The following is a 25,971-nucleotide window of genomic DNA, read 5'->3' as shown; positions in this document are numbered from 1 at the left end:
CGTCTTTTAAATGTTGCTAACATGTCTGTTTCCACCTTGGCAGCACATTCCAGGCACCTATCACGCTCTGTGTAAAAAAAAATCTTGCTTCATTAATCTCCTTTGTGCCCTCACGTATTTATTTCAACACTGGGAAAAAGACTGACTACTTATCTATTCCTCTATTCTACTTTTGTTAGGACATCCCTCAACCTCTGAAGCTCCAGAGAAAACAATCCAACAATCCTTATAGCTAATACGCTCTAATTCAGGTAACGTGCTGACCTCTTCTCACCCTCTCCAAATACTCCACATCGTTTCAATAATGCAATGATCAGGACTGCACACAATACTCCAAAATGTGGTCTAACCGAAGTTTTACATAGTTGCAGCATGACTTCCTGACTTTTATACTCAACACCTCAACTGAAGATATGTCTGCTGTAAACCTTCTATCATCCTACCTATTTTGCATTGCCACTTTCAGGGATCTATGTACATATAACCACAGACTCCCTTGTACATCAATGCTCCTAAGGATCATGCCATTTACTCTATACTTTCATCTTCTATTTGACCATCTCACACTTCCTCAGATTATTCTCCATTGGCTATTATTCTACCCACATTTCCAAATGGTCACAATCCCACTTATCCCTTGACAACTTTCCTCATGATTATAAATCTGACAAATTTTGATTTGTCTGAAAACTTACTAATTAGCCCACTTATGTTTTCATACAAATATCTATATTATATATAAAACAATAAAGGTCCCAGCAATTATCTTTGCAGAACACTATTGGTCATATACCTCCAGTCAGAATAACATCCCTCCACTTTACAGGGCCTTTGACAAGGGAATAACATCCCCTGTCTTCTATAATAAAGGAGGGTTAAAAGAAGAATACATGAGGCTGCTCTGGCAGACAAGAGAATCCCAAAGGCTGATACAAAAGGATAGCAGGGGACAAAATTGGTTCACTTGCAAGATCAGCATGGTCATCTGGACACATAGCTAAAAATATTGGGGGAGATATTAAGTAGATTTTTTGCAGCTGTATCTACATGGGAGATAGACATAGAGTCTCATAGAACTGAAGCAAAACAGTAGGGAGGTCATGACCATATCCAGATTTCATAAGAGTTTGCTGTCTAGAGGCAAATTAGGGTGGATAAATCCCCAGGGTCTATCAAGATGTCCCGTTGGACCTTTTGGGAGGCTAATGCAAAAATTAGCCCCGGCAAAGGAATTTAAAACATCTTTGGCCACAGGTGAGGTGCTGGAGGATTGGAAGATTGCTAATGTTCCATTGTTCAAGAAAGGCCCTAGGAATAAGACGGGAAATTAGAGCTTGATGAGCTTGACTTCAGAAGCTATAAGTTACTGGAAGGTATTCTAAGAGAAAGGATGCATTAGTATTTGGATAAATAGAGCCTGACTTGGAATACTCAACATGGCTTTGTGTGTGGTAGGTAGCTCAGATCTAATCAACCTTATACAATTTTTTGAAGAGGTCACCAGGAAAGTTGATGAAGAAGACGATGGACATTTGTTGACAAGGACTTTTACAGAGCCTTTGACACATTTACGCATGGTTTGATCCAGAAGTTTCAGCTGCTTGGCATTCAGGATAAGGTAGTAATTTGGATTAGACATTGGCTTCATGGAAGAAAATAGAAAGTAGTAGTAAATGGTTTCCTTTCTGACTGGGAGCCTGTGACTAGTGGTGAGCCACAGGGATCGGTGCACCAATTTGTGGATGACACCAAGACTAGGAGCATAGTGGGTGGTGAGGAAAGATATCAAAGCTTCCAGCAGGATTTGGGCCAGCAGAAAAAATGGGCTGAATATTGGCAGATGTAACTTAACGCAGACAAGTGTGAAGTGTTGCACTTAGAGAGGACAAACCACGGTATGACATACACAATGCACAGCAGGGCATGGAGAAGTGCAGTAGAACAAAGGGATCTGGGAGTAAAGATCTATAATTCCTTGTGAGTGGCACTACAGGTAGATAGGGTTGTAAAGAGAGATTTTGGCACATAAACCTTCATACATCGAAGTATTGAATACAGGAGTTTGGATGTTACATTAAAGTTGGTGAGGCCAAATTTGGAGTATTGTGTGCAGTTCTGGTCACCTACCTCCCAAAGGTACCTCCTAAAGATCACAAAGAGATCGAATGAGCACAGAAAATTTACAAGGATGTGGCTGAGACTTGAGGACCTGAGTTATAAAGATAGGTTGAATAGGTTTTGACTTTATTCCTTAGAATGTAGGAGAATCAGAGGAGATTTGATAGAGATACACAAAATATGAGGGACATAGATGGAGAAATTGTAAGCATGCTTTGACCACTGAGGTTGGGTGAGAGTAGAACTAGAGGTTAAGGATAAAAGGTGAAATATTTAAGGGGAACCTGAGGGAGAACTTCTTCACTCAGAGAGTGGTGCAAGTGCAGAACAAGCTTCCAGAAGAAGTTGTAGATGCATGTTTGATTGCAACATTTAAGAGGTTTGGATAGGTACGTGGATGGAAAAGATAGAGGGCTGTAGTCTGGATGCTGGTAGACGGTACTAGACATAAAAAGAGATCAGCGCAGATTAGATAGGCTGAAGTGCTTGTTTCTATGCTGTCGTGCTCCATAACTCTATCCACCTCTGATTTCCATTTGTTCACTCAAGGCTCCGCAATCACAGAAAGCAGCTTATTTCTATCCTTAATCTCTGTTAATTTTTATCAACCATATTAAGTAATCCCATATTTTCAGCCCAAAATAACTGCTTAAAAAAGATATAATTAATGATTAGAGTTGGACAGATTTGAAAAATTTGTACTTTTTTTATAAAGGGTTAACCTTATCGAGATCGATATTGTAATAAGGTAATCAGCAAGAAGCTGTTCCTGTTAATTGGCAAGCTCATTTGTGCTATATAATTTATGTAATGTTCACAAAAAGGCAAGGTTTATATAAAATTGAAAGAGTGCAAAATTCTCTGCTATAAATCACTGAAACAATGTCCATTCATTATCCCAGAGCTGAAATGTCCAGTACTAGAGAGCACATATTTGAAGTGAGAGGAGGAAAGTACAAAGTGGACGTGTGAGGCAATTTTTTTAATATACAGGGAGTAGTGGGGGGGGGGGGGGGGCCTGGAATGCATAGCCAGGGGTAGTGGCACAGGCAGATACAATGGATAAGTTTAGGAAACTCTTGGATAGGCACATGAATATGCAGAGAAGGGAGGGACATGGTCAATGTGCGGGGAAGTGGGATTTGGAGCTATTGATTTAATTAGTTTAGCATATCATGGGCTGAAGAGCCTATACTGTGCTGTTCTGTTCTACGTTTTATTCCTTTAAACCAGGGGTTCCCAACCTAGGGTCCATCGGCCCTTTGCTTAATGGCATTGGTCCAGGGCATAAAAAAGGTTGGGAACAAATATTGATCCATGTATGAAAAAGGAATACTGCAGGACAAAACCAGTAAACACGAAAGTGGAGTTAGACTAAGTGGCTCATGTGAGAACAACATTACCACATCAAATTACCTGCTTTAGTGCTGGTGCATTCCATAGTGCATGATTTTTAGGAGAGGAAGGGAAAAACCTGAGAAAAAATATATATTAACAAAATTAAACTGATGCCAAGATCAGTTTGGTTAAATCTGGATAGGCATAGTCAAGTATTACATTGATAGTTTTCGCAGATTAAAGTTTGTTAGCCCACACTTTGAATTAGATTTGAACCTTATAGAAAGCAGTTAATATTTTAGCACTTGCTAATCAGATGGCCTGGCTCCATTTGCAATGTTATGCTTACTACCATGTTGGTTGCAGGTAAGGCTTATTTTCTCCAGGTGACCTGGGACACCTTTTCTTCTGATAGCCTTGTGTCACATCCTTAAATTCATGTTTTTAGTTTCACAGATCAGAAATATTTGCTTGCAGCTTGTCTGTTCTCTTTGTCTTATCTTTGTGACCCTGTGTTTTCAATTAATCCATTACATATATCCCACTGATTTCGATTGCTTTCCCTAAGCTGAAATGATATCCTGAGTCTGACACTATCAGTCAATCTCTTCAAATCCTGGAGTTTGTCAAAAACTCCTGTATAACAACCTCTGTCTGAGATGCACCTACCTTCCAAAGCCATCAATTTGTAATCTCCCTCGAAGCCCTCCGTTTTTTTGCTCTGTCTTCCAAGATTTCTAAATTATATCTGATACAGTGGAGAGTTCTAATGGTGGTTGAGGGAAAGACGGTGGTCTGGGAGAGGAAGTTTTTGCTCAACATTTGGAAAGCACAAGAATCTGCTAGGTTCCTGCTTGTGGGAGGAAGGTACACAGGGAAATGTTCCTTCAAAATAAAAACATCCATTTCCCTCAGCAAATTTCAATTCAAAGCCAAAAATAATTCCCATTTACAATTCACTTTACAATCTGCAATTCAACCTTGTATAGTTATCTAGCAATTCATCAGGAGCAATCATGAACAACACTCACTAAAAATTAAAAATTAAATAATATATCCTACAGAACATCAATAAATTCTCTTTATAAATTAAATTACTATAGTCGTAGAAAGATACACTAGAAAAACAGGCCCTTCAGTTTACCAAGTCCGAGCTATTCACTCCTACCATCAATCATAAACACGAGATTTTGCTGAAGAACAAAATGGTGGAGGAACTCAGCAGGTCTATAGATGGGAATAAACAGTTGACATTTCAGGCTGAGACACTTCATTAAGAATCATCATGAGATCTCAGTCACCCTCCACCTCATAATCGCCTCTCATCAGCCTCTCCAAAGCAGTGGCCACCTTTAAAGTAATTGGAGTGAGGCGGATGATATTTAAAATTAACAGAAGTGTGATATAGGTAATATTATGGGCAGAACTTGTTTTCCACCAATCTGCATTAAAGTTCATGTTGTCACATTTAACTGTGATCAAGTTTCTAATGCTGTTCCGTAGTGGGCATCTGTAGCTTGGGCACAAGCTGTCATTTCAATTCCTGAGTGTCAACATCTCTGAGAATCTGTCTTGGGCCCAACTCATTGATGCAGTTGCAAAGGAGGCAAGAGAGTGACTATATTTCATTAGGAGCTTGAGGAGATTTGGTATGTCACCAAAGACACTCACAAATTTCTACAGATCTACCATGGAGAGCATTCCAATTGGCTGCATCACCATCTGGTATGGGGTATGTGGGCACAGCACAGAATTGAAATAATCTGCAGACAGTTGTAAACTCAGTCAGATCGATCATGGGCACGAGCCTCACTAGCATCCAGGACATCTTCAAGGAGAGATGCTTCAAAAAGGCGGCAACCATCATTAAGGACCCCATCACCCAGGATATGCCCTCTTCTCATTGCTACCATCAGGGAGGAGGTACAGAAGCCTGAGGTACACGCTCAACAATTCAGGAACAGTTTCTTCCCCTCTGCCATCAGATTTCTCAATGGACACTGAACTCATGAACACTACCTCACGACTGTTTTTGCATTACTTATTTAATTCAACATTATATATTTCTTACTGTAATTCATTGTTTTTATTATTACACATTGTATTGTAGTGTTGTGGCATAACAACAAATTTCACGACATATGAAGGTGATATTAAACCTGGTTGTGATTCTGATTCTGATCTCTACCCAATTACCACATTCACCCCAGCTGACTCTCCCCCTTCTGACATGTTAATTCTCACTCTGTACATGGTTCAGTCTGGATAACTGGGAAGTCCCATCATTAGGGACAAGTGGTCATTCTTTAAAGGGTCTCAAAGCAGATAATTAAAATGCCCTCTAAGGCTAGTCCCCATCCAAATATTTTGGTTCCACGCATTCCTCCAAAAGAGACTTTCTCACTTCAAATACAGTCTCACCTAGCCTTATCCTATCTTCCCTTTAATATCTTACATTTTGAATCACATTCCCCCTCCAATGATTGTGAGAGGACTAAACTGCAACCCCAGTACCCAGTACTCTGCATCCCTCCCTAGGACTTAGATCCTCCTGCAATTCACTTATTTTTAATTTATTGAGATACAGTATGGAATAGGTCCTCTCTGCCAAGCTGTCCAGCAACCCCTGATTTAGCCCTAGCCTAATCTTGGGACAATTTATAATGACCAATTAATCTGCAAACCGATATGTCTTTGGACTGTGGGAGGAAACAGGAGCACCTGGAGGAAACCCACACAGTCATGAGGAAAACGTTCAAACTCCTTACAGAGAGCAACGGGAATTGAACTTAGGTTGCTGATACTGTAAAGCATCGTGTTATCCACTACGATACAGTAGTGCCTCTGGTTCCTATAGTCACCCTCTAACCACAATGTCTAGTTCATACTATTGCCTCTGTTGCATGGCACTGAAGGGTTAACACAGGGTTAACAGTCATGCTTGAACTTTGAAGACTGAAGTGGGGAAGAATAGTCACCTGATCATGATATCCCAAAATTCAGTTTGATGGTACATTCTATAGGAAAGTCATTAACCGAAAACCGTAACACTGCTTTTCTGCCTACAGATACTGCCTGATCTGCTGAGTATTTCAACTTTCTATGTTTTTATTTCATATTTCCAGCATCTACAGTATTGTGCCTACAGAGTATTATGATTTTCCATAAAACTGGTGACACCTACTGTGTTTTAAAAACTTAATTTCTTAAAGACACCCATGTAGACTGGCAGGTTATTCTCAGACTGTTTACTGCCTTTGCTGAGAAACTGAGATTGCAGGTCAGTCTCACAATTAGACTTTAATTATTTTAACTAAGTGGGATATCAGCCCAGATAATGGACTAGATAATATTCATAGCACAGTTATAATCACGGAGACAAAACACCAGCATGAGGGTGAAATTGGCACTATTACTTGAACTATATAATATCAGTCAATAGAAAGGTTCAACACACATTTGCAAAGGCAGTAAAAGGTTAAATACACTACAAAGACAAGAAAATCTGCAGATGCTGGAAATCCTAGCAACACACACAAAATGTTGGAGGAACTCAGCAGGCCAGGCAGCATCTATGGAAAAGAGTAAACAGTCCCGAAACAACTCGGCCCAAAACGTCGACTGTTTACCCTTTTCCATAGATGCTGCCTGATCCGCTGAGTTCCTCCAGCATTTTGTGTATGTTGCTTAAATACATTACAATTCATTTTGTTAAATTTTATATATATAGATATATATATATATATATATATATATATATAATTCTACTCTTCTTAAAAAAAATAGGATTATAGTATGTAGAACAAGTTACCCACATGGGTGGTGTAACAAGAAACTTTAATAGTTCCAAGAATCAGCAGTATAAAACAGTGCCAAAGGAACAGTATGACTGAATAGTTCAATAGATTAAGGGTGTTGTCCTCCCTGACAATGTTATCACATTATAGAACATGAGTGAATTATCAACCGCAAAATGGTTCATATTCCAGCATTTTGGCAAAAGAATACACTTTTTCACTTTAAGTACCTGATTTCATTTGTGGCCTCTCTGTTGACTCCCAAGTGAGAGAGTGAATTGTATGTACCTGCTTTCCCAATTTTAATGTGGTTCTGTGGCAACATCTCTCACATGGAACTCCACATTTCATCCACAGAATCGCAGAAATAATCATATTAAACTCATGATACACGTGGCCATTTGACCTGTTGAGTCTGTGCCAGTCAAAAAGTTATCACACTTGAACCCAATTTCCAATGCTATGTGTGTTGTCCTGCAGAACACTTTAAGTGTTCTTCAAAATCCATGTATTGTTTAAATGTGACAAGGGTTTCTGTCTCCAAAACCCTACCAGAGAATTTGTTGTACAACTATTTGGTTCTTGGAATTGGAATTGGTTCTTGGTTCTTGCTGATTCTTGGAACTATTAAAGTTTCTTGTTACACCACCCATGTGGGTAACTTGTTCTACATACTATTTCTTTTAAGAAGAGTATTCTGTTCTCCTTCCATCTATGTTCTCCAATATCGGACTGCATAGTTATGTGTCCTGACGAAGATCTCAGCCTGAAATGTCGACTGGTTAATCCCATCCATAGATGCTGCCTGACCTGCTGAGCAACTCCAGCACATTGTGTCCATCACTCTAGATTTCTCCAGTACCTCTTGCGTCTATAGTTAAAGGAAAGATGTCTTCCCTAGCTGGCCTTTCTAGGCCTTCATATCCTTATGCATCCAAATTAAGTTCTCCCTTGGCCTGTTCTAAACTAAAGAAACAACACTATTGTTTCTAGGTCAACTCAATTTAATCAACAAGGTTACATCCTTGTAAATCTCCACTGCTACCATTCCAGTATACTTTCTCCAGTTTCTGATACAAAGTATTCCTCTTAACATGTCCCACAGGGTTGAGAATACCTTGTTTCCACTCCATTTCTGAGGAGTGGCAGATGCCTTTGTGTGAATTACTTTAATGTGGGTTTGCTCCTGCAGATTCGCTACCACATAATTTTAAAAGAGGGAGGCTGTGGTTCAGTGAGAAGATAGTCCAAAATGATTGGAGACCATGCTTTCTTGCATAGACATGCATGTACATGGACACAGATATTCTATGCACAAACAAGCACACTCCAGCCACCTACACAGTCTTTTTACATCCTTTTCTTCCAAACCATCAAATCTTATCCTCTAACTCTTTAGTCTCTCTTCTTCTACATTCTGCACCTATGTGCTTCTCTTTGACCCTCACTGCCCCTCTTAGTTTCCATCCCTTTTCCTTTCACACTCAGTTTCCCTATTTTCCCACCTCTGCTTCTCACCTGCTTCAGGGCCACACCCCATGGCCAATCACCCTCTTCATCCCCCACAACAATCTGTCCCCCAAAGACTGAAGATTGCAAACTAGCCCAGATGGCATCCTACCTCTTTGCCTCTCGTCTTGGACTTTGCCCAGTAAACCTCAGGAGTGTATTCAGTACTATACATAGGGGCTGTCTACAGTCACTTTCAGGTCTAGCATAATCTTCCTGCTTAGATTCAATGCCCTGGCTAAGAAAGAAAATTTAATCACTTTATTAACTTATCCTGCTATCTTTCAGGATCAGTAACTGCCCACTTCAAGTCTCCTGTGTCCCTTTACATTACCCAATATCCTGTAATTTATTTGTATGTTCTCCCCCCATCCCACCTCACTCCAGAATGTTACCTGACATGCCTCTAGATTAAACTCAATTTTTCATTGTCGGCCTAACTGTTCAGACCATCTATAACTTCATCATTCTTCCTCGATTTTACCCAGGCCAGCTTCGTATATTCAGCAAAATTGTTTACAATATCCCTTACAACAATTAACATAAATTCCGAAAGTACTAACATATATTACAATCATTCAAAAACTCTTAAAATTAGAAAATTAATATTATGCTGGAGAGAATCTGAGAGACAAGTCTTTTAAGAAATATTATGAAGATATGCCAATTCATCTCCTCAAAATTTCTGTCATTCAGTTATAGTTCATAACAGATTTATACCTCAATTCCATTGTTTTGTCTCTGATCCATATTCCTTGATAATTCAGCTTAACAAAAGTCTATCAGTCACATCCTTGAAAGCTCTCGTTGTTCCAGCTCGTAGAAAACAGATTTCTAAACTTCTGCTACCTTTCTTCTGCTTAAGGACTTTACTGGAACAAGCAGTTTGTGATTGAAGTCACAAGTAACTTACAGGAAAAAGTCTATACAATTCATGTTTAAACATATCCATAAAGAAAACATTGCACATCAATGGAGGAAATTGCTCTTATCACATACAGATTTCAACATCTCAACTGGATGACAACATAAAAATAGATGATTCTGAGTACAAAACAAACACCATCAAACTGAGGTTAAGATTCTGAGCTCATCCCTTTATGTTTGGGTACACATGAAATGTTATTCAGTGCAAAGATAATAAGGACTTCCCTCATACCACTGAGTAATACCATGGGGAGATGGAATTCCCTTTAAGAATGGAAATCAAACAGAATAGCTCCCATTAGGCCTACAATTGTCTTATAAAAAATAGTTATATTGTGGAAAATCAATTGACTTAAAAATGGCTAACAAAAACCTTCCTGAATATTCCAAGTTTCAAGTGGGCCTCCCAGACTGCTGCTGGTTAATGTGTGGTATATCCACATGGAAATAAGTATTTGTTTCAAAATAACAGAAATAGTATCAACTATCAGCTGCAAGCAAAGCAGCAGCCTGAGTGAAAGTCATACCTGACGAACACTTCCAACCTTTCCAGACGACACTAATGGAATTGTGGATTATAGGAAACACTTCGTGGGCCCAGTTAAACAGAAATGCATTTCTGACTTCCAGGTCTGCAGATGGTGCTGTACATTAGGTCAAGCATTTTTTTTGCACATTTAGTACTATCTTGTCGTGTGACATTCTGTAAGCACAGCACCATCTACAGGGCTGGAGCAAGAAAGCAGAAACAACAGTCAATACTGCAACTTCAACTTTTTTTTAAAGGGTCAATCTTGCTCAAGCAATGTGATAGGGAAAATTGTTCATTCATCACTAAAAGGTTTTTACAATACAGGCCAACTTCACTAAAACTTGCTTTCTTAGCTGGTCATTTTTAAGTTGTATTAAGAGATACAATAACCGAATATTGTGCTCAACAGTTTTCCAATCATATAAGGTACTACAAAACTGTTCCGTTACTGATTTTCTTCAGTGAACTCAAGTTCTGCCATTTAGTCATCATATGAACAGCATGAAGTACTCTTGAACTATATTAGTGTCTCTTTTCACCAAGATTTGAAACAATTCTGTTAAAAATCATGATAAATTGATTCATTAGATACTTTTATGGTCACAGCAATGTTTATAGAACCTGTGGAGTTCACTGCTTTCAGGTTAAGCATTCTTAACAAGGGTGATGAATGGTTCAAACAACTACATAAGGATTATACAAATACAAGAATTAGAGCAGAAATTCCACTTTCCTCTCTCATACAGCCAATGGCAGCACCTCAACCGCTTTAATAGTTAAGCTTTGTAAACAACACCTACTCTTTAACCAATTGAAGAGGTGCTTAATGTTATGACATGTTTTTACAGAGTGATTGGATAAAATAATGGTTACAATTTAACAAATAACCTTCCAGAGAGTACACATTTGTTTAGTTCTAGGCACCACATTGGCAAGGGCATGATCACTTCAATGTCAGTATAACAGAGACGTTAACCAGAAAGATTCCAAGGATAAGGACTGAAAAAGCAGTGGTTGTTTTCTCCAGGGTGAAAACAAGGAAGCAACGAAGAAACACTTAAAATCATGAATGATTTGAATAAAGCAAGTGGGAAAACAGTTTCCAGTGATAATCAAAAGGCACATATTCAAGGCAGCTGGTTAAAGTTCCAGAACCAAGTGTTGGAAAAAGCTTATTTATGCAATTTAAGGGGCTAGAAACAGATTAAGGGGATGATAGAAAAAGACTCAAAACTGATCTTCTGAAGCAAACTAGATAAACATTTGAATGAGAACCATGCCATCACTGGATGGTCAAATTAAAATTAAATCCTACAATTCCTCTTATTGTTTAAGGCTGTAGAAAGCGTTACTGTACAGTGATTATTTTGACACTAAAGTTTAAAATCTCACTGCAGATATATTTTTCATATTGTATACTGTTGACTTAGTACAGGGGACTTCCTACACCAGAAGAACGTGCCCGAGAAAAAAGAATCTCACTAAAATTTCAGGAGTCAAATTTCCCAATAAGTACACTCTGTCTTACTCTGACTGTTCAACTACATTGTTCAGTTTTTGGAGCTCAAAGTTCCCAAAGATACAGAGTTCCCAAAGTTCCAGTGTGTCTGTTCTGACAAGCCATAACATTGGCAAGTTCAAGGGGTTTCAATCCAAACCAAGGTTGGAGGAACAACACCTTATATACCGGCTGGGTAGCCTCCAACCTGATGGCATGAACATTGACTTCTCTAACTTCCGTTAATGCCCCTCCTCCCCTTCTCACCCCATCCCTGACATATTTAGTTTGTTTTTTTTTTCTCTCTCTCTGCCCATCACCCTGCCTGTTCTCCATCTCCCTCTGGCGCTCCCCCCCTCCACCTTTCTTTCTCCCAAGGCCTCCCGTTCCATGATCCTTTCCCTTCTCCAGCTCTGTATCACTTTCGCCAATCATCTTTCCAGCTCTTAGCTTCATCCCACCCCCTCCGGTCTTCTCCTATCATTTTGCATATCCCCCTCCCCCCACTACTTTCAAATCTCTTAGTATCTCTCCTTTCAGTCCGTCTTGACGAAGGGTCTCGGCCCGAAACGTCAACAGTGCTTCTTCCTATAGATGCTGCCTGGCCTGCTGTGTTCCACCAGCATTTTGTGTGTGTTGTTCAAGGAAACATTTACTGCTCATGGCTGATTTTATCCCGAATGGATTACTGCTGAAGCTGACTGTTAGCAGGACTCAGGGTGGCAGACTCACAGTACTACCAGTCCTCTTAGATTCTTGCACAAGTTACAAGCAAATGGCATGCAGGTGTACTTGGTCTACAATCGGCATCCTTATTGAAGACCTGTTGCAATTTTAATACACTGGAAAAAATACAGGGAAAATCTGAATAAATTAGACGAGCAGCAATTTTTGTTTTGTTTACAAAGAGCTCCATCTGCAGGAGGTTAGCAATATATTGTAATAAGTTTGATCACATCAACAATAACTGAAGTAACTAAGGAAGTTAGCAAAAAAAAAACTAGAAGTTATTGCATCGTCATTTTTCTCATGTTTCACTTCTCCATTTATGTTTCTTTATCCAACCAGAGAACTATGATAAATGTCAATAATTGAAAATCAAAAAAAACAGCTGGCAATCCAAACCTTAACCAGAAAACAAAGGGCATGCACACTAGGTATTTATTTTCAATCTCACCTGGTCCCTCAACACGATCCCTTTGGTCAAGAAGCACAGCAGCATCTCCACTTGCTGAGGAGATTGAGGCGAGCAAGGCTCCCCCAACTCTAACTCTAATCAATGTTTACAGGAGCACCGAGAGTGTCCTGACCAACTGCGTCACTGTCCGGTATGGGAATTGCAAGGCATCTATCTGACTGCAAGTCCCTACAAAGGATTACAAAGACTGCTGAGAGGATCATTGAGGTCTTTCTTCCATCCATCACAGATATTTATCTGGAGCGCTGTATTCGCAGGGTGCTTAGCATTGTCAATTAACCTTCCCAACCGTCCAACAACCTCTTTGATGCCCTACCATCAGGCTGATGGTACTGTAACATTAAGTCAAGAACTGTTAGGATGGGAAACAACTTCTTCCCCCAGGCTTTAAGAATATTGAAATCCCTGCCACCACGTAGGTCTCATCATGTATGAAGCTCCAGTTGCATTGTACTGTTTACTTTTTAACTTGTGTCATAAATGCACCTTATTATTTGTTAATTTATTTGTGGTAATATTATTTTATTTGTTGTGTGTTTGAGTTATATATACCATGTTGTGTACCTTGTTGTGGAGGAATGTTGTTTTATTTGGTGAAATATGTGTGTACAATTGAAGAACAATAAACTGAACTTCAACTTGAACTTGCAGAATAAGTGCAGTACAGTTAACATTCCAGGTCAACGTTAACTCAATTTCTCTCTCTGCAAAAGTTGCCTGACCTGTTGAGTTATTTTTCTGTTTTTATTTTAGTTAAATGACCCATGTGACTTCATTAAGAGTTGTTCTTCCAAACATGCCTCAAACATGATTGACCGTGAAGAACTTTTAACTAATCATGAACTGGCTCAGGGTAGGTGGTGAAAAAATTAGTACATACTCCAAATTAGATGAGCCAGTCTTTGAAATCAGGAAGGAAGACATGGTTTTCATTGGTAATAATGATAACATAGATGATTGTTCAACTGTTATTTAAGGGTTTAAAATATTAAATCTGAGCTGGTTGGAATACACAGGTAGCTTAATGTAGACATACAATAAGAAATGTTTGCTTATGGGAAGTTTTCAGAGTATTAACGTATAGTTTGAAGTCTGACGCAAAAATATAAATGGTTTCTTATTGCTGTATTGCATTTATGGACATAAAATTTGCTGAAAATTAACAAAAGATCTATGATAAAGAAATGATCCCTATGAGATTTGGTATTATTATTAAACCCAAATAAGACATTTTCAAAACAAAAAGTAAAATCCACATTAATATATTGATCTACAAATTGACAAACATCAACCCAAAATGTTTCAACATATTCACAATCCCAAACCAGATGAAATAAATCCTCTGGATATAAACCACAAAAAGAACAGTTAGTTTCAATATCAGAATTAAACCTTGTCAAATAAACATTGGTTGGATAATATCTATGTATTACAGAAAGCTTTAAAGACTGTACAAATTTGTCAACGTTTCAGGTTATCTCTGTAAATGTTTGTTTTGTGACTCCTTTTAGATATAGTTCCTTCTGTCCAACAGTATTTAGAGTGGATTTTCTTGTTTATTTGCATATTTGAAGTTAATAGTTATATATTTGTTGCTGCTTATGTGTCATTCCCTAGCTTTGTTAGCATATGTTTAGTGTTTCTGTTTTTGTTTGTGTTCAATTAAAAAAAAATAAAAAAAAGTTAAAAAAAAGAAATGGTAACACAGAGTAAGGAAAGAGAAGAGGCATAACAATGGGGAAGAAAGATTGCTCTTTAAAAGAGGAGCTGCATACTTGATAGGATAAATGGCTTTCTCCTGCAGACTGAAATACATTATCAATTACAAAGCAGAGGCCCAATTTCTTTTTGAGCTGAATGCACTGTAATAATTCAGAAACATCTAAAAGCAATTCAGCACCTATATTTTCTTAATACATTTAATACTTCTTTTTAAAAGGATGAATATTTTCAATTCCTTAGTCCACTTCACAAAAAAAATTGGATATGGAAAGTTATTACTCCTCCTCCTGAATGATGAAACTTCCACTAGGAGGTAAGTGTAATTACAATTAAATAAATTCTGGAAGGAAAGTACAATGTGGAAAGTTAACAGAAAATAGATTTTTTTAAATTTCCATGTTACTTTACATGTTATATGTTAAAGTTGAAATATCCCTTAAAATTTAGGAAATGATTTCACCCTAAATGTGTGTCCCAAACAGGAAGAACCCCACTGTACCAAATTCAAAGTGCAATGGTTCTTAATAATTTAAGGGAACCTGGCTGACTACCTTACAGTCACTATCAATAGAAACCCAAACAATAGAAGTGTACTGTAAGAAAGTATCCATTTGTTACTCCAAAATAGGATCATACTGTACTATTCTTTACTCTGCCAAAAATCTCATTATATTTCTTAAGTATCTAACAACATGAAAGATTTGAATGAATGAACTAAATACAAAGCCTACTGTGCATACCAGGGTAATAAAATCTTCATCTGAACTACTGTGCAAAAGTCTTCGGCATATAAAAAATTCTATAAAGCAAAGATGCTTTCAAAAATAAGGAAAATGAAAGTTTCCAAATATCAAGAAATTACCATAAGGAACAGTAAATAGTAAAAAAAAACTAAATCAAAATCAATATTTGCCTTTAAAACTGCATCAATTCTCTTAGGTACATTGTCTGCAGTGTTTTTATGAAAATTGGCTGGTAGATTGTTCTAATTATCTTGGAGAACTTGTCACAGTTCTTCTGAAGACTTTGGCTTGCTTCTGTTATACGACTTTCTTGGAAGAACGACAGTGAATTCAAGAACATTATCCATATACAATTCAGATCCCATTTATTTTGCAGACTGAAATTAACCCCATTTGACTGTTCACTAGCAGCAAACTAATTCCAAATCATATGTTTAATGAATTTAAAATATTGAGCCTACTACTATAACAACAAAATTACATCCCATCAGGAATTGAGTACCAACTATTTTGTAGCATTTGCCATGCAACTTGCATTAAGTATGAGACAAAATGATTGAAACTAATTTGATGCTAATGGTTCATGAAATACTTTTATCAAGGTTAAGTATTATAAAATAGAACTAGCTTTTAAAGCTGGCTCACAGGAAGGATCTGATTGCACTAGAAGAGATGCTGAAAAGATTTACAAAGGTACAGTTAAGTCTCTCCTAGTTTTATAAAAGTACATTCAGAGCAAGGACAGTAAATGGGGAAATAACGTGCTGAAAATTACACAAATGTGCCCCAGAAAAATAGCTTGAGTTAGAACAGACTTTGAACTAACCCAATAAAGACCAGTGCTAACTTGAAAAATACTTCTGATTTTTATTCCTTATTAGAAAAATGTTTTATTGGAAATAATGACCAAGAATTCCCATTTCACTATGAATCACATATTGTCACTGGTCTCCTAACTCTGAGGTCCGTGCTTACCTTAAGCGGACTTTCAACAACACCTGCTTCTTCGAAGTCAACTCGGACCTACATAGCCCTAATCACAAATGACATCATGTAGTGGGGCCGGAATTCCCTTCATATACAGAAATGCCTTGATATCTGCTAGAGCCACAGCTGACAAACTATATAACATTTGTGAATATCTCAGGAAATCACAAATTAAAAAATGAAAAATAGTAAAATGCTCTAGAAACTCTAAATATGTAAATTACTCCAAAATTTGCCATTGTCCCTTGATGCCATTCCTCTCCATGAATAGAACTGCTGAACCCATGAGAAAAAATTTCTATCTTGATGTGGATTCATCAGACAGATGCCTTGGTACAGCTACTGGGTAATTGCAGAAAGATGGTGCTCTGTCAATCGACTCCACTTTCAATTCAAAATTGTAGTTGAAAAATCATTGATGAATGCCTCAGATCTTTAGGGAGTTTTGCACAATGAGCATTCTTCCCATGAAATCCCTTTTTGCTTCTGCATGAAACTGCTAACATTTTTCTCAATGATCCATACCTATAATTCTGTGTAAACATCCTGTACCTTTAAAACCACAACAACACAAGGTTGAAAACTGATCTCTGCATTCAGCTTCTCCCCCAGGAAGAAGAAAAGCCAACATGCAAATAAATGCTGGTACAATTTAGAAATTGATTCTCTGAAGAAACAATGGTTTTCAAATTTGGAGAACAAGCTTTTCACCAAACCTGTTAAATGGGGATGATCCAGGAAATGATTTATGCTCTAGACACAAGGATAACTTAATATTTCAACCAGAATACATTATTTGGAAGATTGGAAGTTTTAGAACTTCTCTTTCACTCTAGCCCCATGATTCTCTAAATTCAACCTGTCTGAATCTGTTCAAGGAAGACTAAGTTAGGAAATACAATTCTTATATTCCTCTTCAAAAGCTAAAATGGACTAAGACACTTTTGCCTGGTTTAAAACTTTAGGATCATGACTAGCTGCATTTGTTTTGGAAGAGTGTCAAACTGGAGTAAGTGTGGAAACTGATCCAGTTTGCCTCTCCTCAATAATTGTGTTATACAGTCAGTAGGAATGGCCAGTCTCCATAAAATACAGGGTTGTTTTATTTGGGTTTTGTTATTTGATCTTTCACCAGGAATACTCAGTATGGTAGTCTGAAGATTCGATAATATTGTGAACTTGGCAGGGTGTTAGGAAACTTGCTTCAGCAAAATATGTTTGTTGCTGGGCCATAATGCCAAACCAAATATATTCGCTACAGTTTTTAAAAATCTTAAATATATGAGTGGGATCAAAATGTGGTGCATTTGAGTTTTCTGCTGTAATAATCTCCTCACAAAATATTCTCCGCCCCAACTCCCCATACACAACAGAATAATACATTTTAATGCACAGTGCTGAAGTACTGATCTTTGTATTCTAGAGGAAAACCCTTACTTTCTGAGCATGAATTTTAAGAGAAGCAAAGATTTTTGTCAAAGATTTAAAGAACTGCATATGTTCATGATGATGGCTTTTCAAGACAAAAACATGCAGGCATTTTGACAAAATTATAAAGAACAGTTGCTTAGAAATTCCGAAACACCTTAAAAGGTTCGTTGGATTAATGTTAAAGCTAAACAGCGATTGTTCCGGATATAGTCCCACTGCATCAAAAATTATTTAAGAATGAGGCCCAAGATTTTAATGGTCACTAACACTACACATCTATGTGTATGAAAATGTGTTGACCAGTTTTCTCTCCTAGGACTGTTTAAACCTGATTTGAGAACTGTGCAGTGAAGAGTTTAGTACTCCTCAATGGCATGGGCTCTGGGTACTCCCTCATAGCTTTTCAGATTTTATGCATGGTGTAGGAGAGGGGCTAAGTCAGACATCCATTCTGGTTCTATATTGACAGAATAAAATCAGTTTCTCTTACATTCCAATGATGGGATTTCTGAATATTGGATGAGATCTTATCTTTAGAAGTTTTGATTTGCTGCGAGGGTTAGCCCAATCTGGTTGCACTTTCTTTTTCTCATGAATTTGTCACACCATCTTTAACCTGTAGCTATTTTCAGTCATGCAATTTTTCTTCCCATCTCCATCTATAACTAAAAATTAAAATTTTCAAAACAGTGGAAAGCATCACAGCATTTTTAGTGCGTTTAAGATTGTTTTCCCTCTGAGTCGCTTACAGTTTTAGTTGAGATTAATCTGTAATTTGGGGATTTTCTGAAACAGTCCTGGGAATTTATAATCCTATTGCTGTTTATTTATGCTGTGTTCAGGACTCATTTCAAGTTTGGAATGTAATAGAGAAAATATAAAGAACACACAAAAAAATTCCGATAGGAAAAAATGATTCAATGAATTCCATATTGTTGCTGTGTAATTCACCTTTAGAACCAATTCTATTTCAAATGATTAATGTCATTTAAGTACATCAATGATAAATACCTACCAATGGTTTGTTGGTGTCCTAGAGCAAAGCCACAATCTATCATGTTTCATGAATTAAGTCTAATATGTCCTTGGAGTTGATACGACACTTTGATATGATGCCAATCAAACACAACCATTAAGCAAACTTAGCAGAGAATGCTTGCCAGACAATACAATCATTTATCTGAACTCCGACTCCAATGAAAACCTTCCAAACTCTATGTTGCACATGCTTTTGTAGGGTAGCAGTGTTAAGTAAGCCCATGTATTAAATGACTACAACAGATCTGAACCTGCCATGGTGAGAATCTTTGGAAATTCTTTTACCAATGGTTTTAAGTTTTGTTTTCTTCCTCCACAAACTCTCAAAAATCTCTCCAAAACCACGACTAACCTTGGCAAAGAAGAACACCCGCAATCAGTGGTAAATGACCACTTCACTTTGTTAAGTAGAAATGAGCATCCGCTAAAGATAATGCTGGGAGCAGTTTGAAATGTCTTAAAATAAACCAAGAAACCAAGCCATCAGCCTTATGAACACTTGAATTTTAGTCTATTATAAATCAAGTCCACCTGTACATTCAATGAGGTGGACCTCATTGTATATAGCTTATGATTATTTGTACTATTGTTTTTGCTTGCTTTTAATTCTGTACAGAGAGAGCTCAGGGAAACCTGCATCAAATTCCCTGTATGTGTCCTCATACTTGGTGATAATAAAGGATTCTGATTCTGATTCTGATCAAAATAGTAGCTACATTTTATTTGGAAGGAAATGAATGCAGAATGATTCTACATAATGTCTGAATACTACATAAATCTCTGAAAGAGAAACATATATGTAGTACTCAGTTTAGCCTATTGCTAACAACAAAATAAATTAGAACCAAATAAATATTGTATTACTAACTTAGATTTTAAAATGATTTCTGAACTCTTGAAATCTGTTAATTATTTGTTAAAGCTGTACTAATCTAGCACAATAGAATTTTCTTTGAAACTTCTGTGCATCCCCATCACAATCACACTCATTTTGGTGTTGTTAGCAAATTTTGAAGTATTATGTTCAGTTCCTTTACCAAGTCATTGATATATGTTGTGGAAAGCTGGGACCCAAGCACAGACCCATGGTATCCCATTAGATATGACTGCCTGCTGCCCCAAAATAGATCCTTTAATTCTCATTCTCGCTTTCCTGTTTGTCAACCAATTTTCAATTAATTGCCAGTATGTTAATCCAAACACTATTTACTCTGATTTTACACAATAAACTCTTATCAAAGGCCTTCTGAAATAGTTAACACAACAATGGCTTAGCAAATATTTTGTCAAAGCCTTTCTGAAAATCTGAATAAAACACATGCATTGGTTCTCCCTCATCTATTCCACCACTCACATCGTCAAAAAACTACTGAGGAGTGTCGATATTCTCCTGAGTAGCAAGCCATGCTGACATTGTCTAAACCCACTGGTTCCTTCCAAGTGTCATGTTATCACTTCCTTCAAAATAGACTTTAGATTTTTTCCTTCTTCTGAGGATAGTACTTAAGATGTGCCATTTCAGTATGCAATTTCTGATTTTCTTATTCTCGCTCTCTCCATTTTTAAATTACGAGGTTAATTTGAGATGGCTGCTATATTACACTACATAACAACATTCTACCTCAGATAGATGTGCAATGCAATATTGAACTTAATCCTGGTAAGTGTGAGGTGATGCATTTTGGCTGGTCTATGTATACTGTGAACAATAGCACCCAAGAGAGTATTGAGGAACCTGGATGGTGACAGTACAGATAGTGTTGTGAAGGAGGCATACCTTTCTCTGACAAATCATAGAATACAAGACAAGGGAGATCTTGATACAACTTTACACAACACTGGTTTGGCCAAAGCTGGAATATTGTATGCAGCTCTCATCACGGCACCAGAAGAAGGATGTGATTGCACTGTAGGGTGGAGGGATTCACCAGAGCGTTTCTTGGGATGAAACGTTTCAGTTACGAGGAGAGACTGTATAGGCTAGGTTTGCTTTCCTTGGAGCAGAGGAGAGATGTAATAGATGCATTCAAAATTATGAAAGGTGTAGATATATTGTAACATTTTTTCTCCATGCCAGAGGGCTCTGAGACCAAAGGGCATGGGTTTAAAGTAAGAAGCAAGGGGTTCGGAGGGAATCAAAAGAAGAATACTTTCACCAGAGGAGGCTGCAATCTGGAATATACGTCCTGGTAACCTGGTGGAGGCAACTACCTTCACAACATTTAAATATCTGGATAAGCACTGAATCACCAAACCATAGTGGGCTAGATCTGGAAAATGGGATGAGACAGATAGCTACTTAATGGTTGGTGTGAACATAGTGAACCATAGAACCTCTTTCAGTGCAAACACGTGGAAATCTGCAGATGCTGGAAATTCAAGCAACAGACACAAAATGCTGGTGGCCAACACAGCAGGCCAGGCAGCATCTATAGAAAGAAGTACAGTCTTCGTCAGGATGAAATGGATACCCGTTCACATGTTAAACATTCTCTTTATGCAGATGAAATATAGCAACAAAGTGGAAATTTACTGACCACCGTACAGGTCCTTCCAGGGTTACAGCAAGGTTTTGTTCGTCTCAACAGTCTGTAACAGAAGTGCATCCATGAACCGAGTGCTCAGGCAGCAGAAGATGCTTGCAACCACACAGCAGCTGGAAAATGCATCCCTCTGATCTCCAACATTCCTACATTTAGATTGTACATAAGTCAGGTGTCCGTAGCCTGGGGAAGACCTGTACTGTTACAGCTTTCTCCATAGGGCTATCCTTTGACTAAGGGATATTATTTGCTACTTTTATAAGAAAGCTGGTTGACATGACTAGAAACCTAATAGATATTTTTTTCAATATTTCATTTTATCTTCTAGCATAGGAGGCAATACACTCAAGTTCACTCTTGAAGATTCCCCATCAGTCTCATCCCTCAGTTATTTCCTTGCAACTTGTTTTCTGTCCCATGCCCATCAATTTCCACTCCCAACCTAATTTTCCTGACAATAAATGAACCAAGCAGCACATCTTTGGTTCCTGTTCAGAAGATGATGCACTAGGGACGGGGAAACATGCAGTTGCAGAGTACGTGCAAGCTCCACACAGACAGCACCCATGATCAGGATTGCACCTAGGTCACTGGAGCTGTGCAGTAGCAGCATTATCTGTGGTCCATTTATGCTGCATAAGTATACAGTTGGCCCTCCTTATCTGCAGGGGATTGGTTCTGAGACCGCCCTCCGCAGATACCAAAAAATGCAGATGCTCAAGTCCCTTATTTAACATGAATCAGTGCAGTAATCTTTAGGACCCAGCGGAACCCCTGACTTTATTTAACATGTTCAGTGCGGTGGACATTAGGACCTGGCGCAGCTCTGAATCCGCGGTGTTTCTGTTCACGAAAATAATCACGATCACAATTGAAAATAAGATGGAAGTGATAAAGCGATTGGAAAGAGATGAAACGCCATCATTCATTGGAAAAGAATTAGGCTACAGTCGGTCAACAATCTGAACAATTTTAATGGAGCATGCAAAAGGCCCTGCCCCGATGAAAGCTACAATTATTACTAAGCAAAGCAGTGGTTTAATTATTGAAATATCTATGTTTCTTAAGTGTTTTATATGCATAGAAAGGTAAAATATGTACTGTATACTAAGAAAAACATTTGACTAACTGACGCTAAATAATACCGGATGTACCTGTTCCGACTTCAAATCCGACTTAAAGATGGACTCAGGAACGGAACTCATTCATAACCTGGGGACTGCCTGTACTTTTAAGTCATTTCTAGATTACTTATAATACCTAATACAATGTAAATGCTATGTAAATAGTTGTTATACTGTATTGTTTAGGGAATAATGACAAGAAAAGGTAGTCTGTACATGCTCAAGCAATGAGTGCTGGAAGAGCACTTCCGGGTTTTCCCGATCCACGGTTGGTTGAATCCGCGCATGCGGAATCCGCGGATAAGGAGGGCCAACTGTACTCTTCTGCTGCTTCTAGTTCCTCATATCTGTGACAATTTCCAGCATCTACAGATTTTCTCGTTTGTGATTTGATATCTGTGACAATGACCAAATGGTAGTATTCTTGAAGGTGGATCTTTTGAACAGTGAGATGGCTGAAAGTTCTGTCAGTGAGGTACAACAGAGCAGATAATAGGAAGTACCATCAAAATCATTTCAATGTATCAGTGACAATGCATAAATCCAACTAGGATTGTTACCACTAATCTGATTCAAACCCTCTAAAGAAGGCTTTCATGTGGGAGGTTTTAATAAAATGGTGCCAGGTTACTAATCTCACATATAATCAAGATAATTTGTAAATGGATGTGAAAACTTATATTCTAAAAATAGATGCTGGGATACTGATTCCCTGGGCTAGAAAGTCACACCCTCCAAGTTACTTGAAATGGTCTAAGTAACATACAAACCTTGAAAATTATCATCCATTCAGAGATATTTGCAAAAAACATGTCTGGTAAAATGTGGAAATAAACATCAAATATTCACCACAAGGTTATTCAGGGATTAAAAAAAATGAAATAATAACACAAGGGAACAAGCTGTATAGCAATTTACAGGATCTAGATCTGTCTTTATTTTAATTTTTTTTTTAAAAAACACACTGTACAGTGACACCTAGAAATTTTGCAACAGTATTAATTTGCACACTCCAATGCAACAATCTGTTGAACTTGTTTTTACAAATCCAGCTCTGAAAGGTCTAGTAAGCACACTCAACATGACTTAAGAAATATGCCAAAAAATGATTAAATTCCATCAACATTCTTATGTTCATTACTTATTTTGTAATGCAAATAATTCTGTCTATCTGCAATCTTACATTTAAAGACAGAAATACAAATCAATAAGTGCTATACACACACTATAAATTATAAATTATCCACTGAGTGAATAAAGACTGGAACTACCAAAGTCTTTTATAAAATGAATGCTTACCTCATGTGTAATAATTAACAATATGATTAATGCAAATAATCAATACTTTTTGGGCAATAATATCTATAATAGAAACTTCCAAAAAAATCAAAAGCATCAACACTATAATTTCCAACAGAAAACCTAAATATGTCACAAACAAATCCAGAAACAGCCTACCTGTATTTAAATCAATATTTAATTGAAGCCAACCCATTTGATGTTGCTTGAGGAATACAGGTATTATATGTGAGAACATGACAAGCAGCAAGGGCTGGGCATTCATCTCTTATAGCTACTCTATCTTTCAGTAAGATCATACACCACTTTCCCACTCTGACAAACAGAAAATCTTCTCAGTCTGTTTCAACCCAACCTGATTAATTTCCTCTCACAGAACATATTTCTCATAACCCCCTATGAATCAATCTGGTGAACCCATATTGCAGTCTTAGGCCAAGCTTTTCTTTCCTTTAGCAAGGAGGCCAAACTAGTACATAAAATTCCCCACACCATCTGACAGTTTCTATATACCATGCTGTAAAATATCCTTCCTCTTGTTCTCAATCTTCTGGAAATAACAAAAGCCATTTTTCTTCTTAACTGCTATTTGTACCTTCTCATTAACTTTCAGTGATTTGTGTACAGAAAATACTCCTAACTTTTCTGAACTCAATACTTTTTGCCTTTCTATTATATAGACCATAGACCATAAGACAAAGGAACAGAAGTCAGCCATTCGGCCCATCGAGTCTGCTCCACCATTTCATCATGAGCTGATCCAATCTCCCCTTTAGTCCCATTCCCCCGCCTTCTCACCATAACCTTTGAAGCCCTGACTACTCAGATACCTATCAATCTCTGCCTTAAATACACCCACTGCCTTGGCCTCCACTGTCGCCCAGGGCAACAAATTCCATAGATTCACCACCATCTGGCTAAAAAAATTTTTCTGCATCTCTGTTCTGAATAGGCGCCCCGCAATCTTCAAGTCATGTCCTCTCGTACTAGACTCCCCCACCATGGGATACAACTTTGCCACATCCACTCTGTCCATGCCTTTCAACATTCGAAATGTTTCTATGAGGTCCCCCCTCATTCTTCTAAACTCCAAGGAGTACAGTCCAAGAGTGGTCAAACGGTCCTCATATGTTAACCCTTTCATTCCCGGAATCATTCTAGTGAATCTTCTCTGAACCCTCTCCAATGTCAGCACATCCTTTCTTAAATAAGGAGCCTAAAACTGCACACAGTATTCCAAGTGAGGTCTTACCAGCGCCTTATAGAGCCTCAACATCACATCCCTGCTCCTGTACTCTATTCTTCTAGAAATTAATGCCAACACTGCATTTGCCTTCTTCACCACCAACTCAACCTGGAGGTTAACCTTAAGGGTATCCTGCACGAGGACTCCCAAGTCCCATTGCATCTCAGAACTTTGAATTCTCTCCCTATTTAAATAATAGTTTGCCCGTTTATTTCTTCTACCAAAGTGCGTGTCCGTACACTTTCCAACATCGTAATTTATTTGCCACTTCTTTGCCCATTCCCCCAATCTATCCAAGTCTCTCTGTTTCCTCAGCACTACCGGCCCCTCCACCTATCTTTGTATCATCAGCAAACTTCGCCACAAAGCCATCTATTCCATAATCCAAATCGTTGATATACAACGTAAAAAGAAGTGGCCCCAACATGGACCCCTGTGGAACACCACTGGTAATTGGCAGACAAACAGAATGGGATCCCTTTATTCTCACTCTCTGTTTCCTGCCAGTCAACCAATGCTCTATCCACGTATGTAACTTCCCCATAATTCCATGGGCTCTTATCTTGTTTAGCAGCCTCATGTGTGGCACCTTGTCAAAGGCCTTCTGAAAATCCAAATACACAACAGCCACTACATCTCCCTTGTCTAGCCTACTTGTAATTTCCTCAAAAAATTGCACTAGGTTTGTCAGGCAGTAGTTTCCTTTAAGGAAACCATGCTGAGTTCTGCCTATCTTGTCATATGCCTCCAGGTACTCCATAATCTCATCCTTGACAATCAACTCCAACAACTTCCCAACCACTGATGTCAAGCTAACAGGTCTATAATTTCCTTTTCACTTCCTTGCCCCCTTCTTAAATAGCAAAGTGACATTTGCAATCTTCCAGTCCTCCGGAACCAGGCCAGAATCTATCGACTTTT

The 25,971-nt window shown here is 38.0% G+C and overlaps 1 protein-coding gene across 8 annotated transcripts in view; it reads right to left on the bottom strand.

Moving 5' to 3' along the window:
* LOC140734712 (ataxin-7-like protein 1) overlaps positions 1 to 25,971 on the bottom strand; it is a 260,198-nt gene that overhangs the window by 150,552 nt on the left and 83,675 nt on the right. The window contains exon 1 of one of the 8 annotated variants that reach the window (XM_073059064.1): positions 10,217 to 10,312. The exons of 6 other annotated variants lie outside the window; for them this stretch is intronic. The gene's annotated coding sequence lies outside the window, so the exon portion shown is untranslated. Of the gene's footprint in view, positions 1 to 10,216; positions 10,313 to 25,971 lie in introns of those variants that run through there. One more of the 8 variants, XM_073059072.1, reaches the window with a different exon arrangement.

Source organism: Hemitrygon akajei, chromosome 10 (genome assembly GCF_048418815.1).
Source record: "Hemitrygon akajei chromosome 10, sHemAka1.3, whole genome shotgun sequence".
NCBI classification, from domain to species: Eukaryota; Metazoa; Chordata; class Chondrichthyes; order Myliobatiformes; family Dasyatidae; genus Hemitrygon; species Hemitrygon akajei.
Note: the sequence above shows the minus strand (reverse complement) of the source record. Positions and strands in the feature narration are given on the sequence as shown.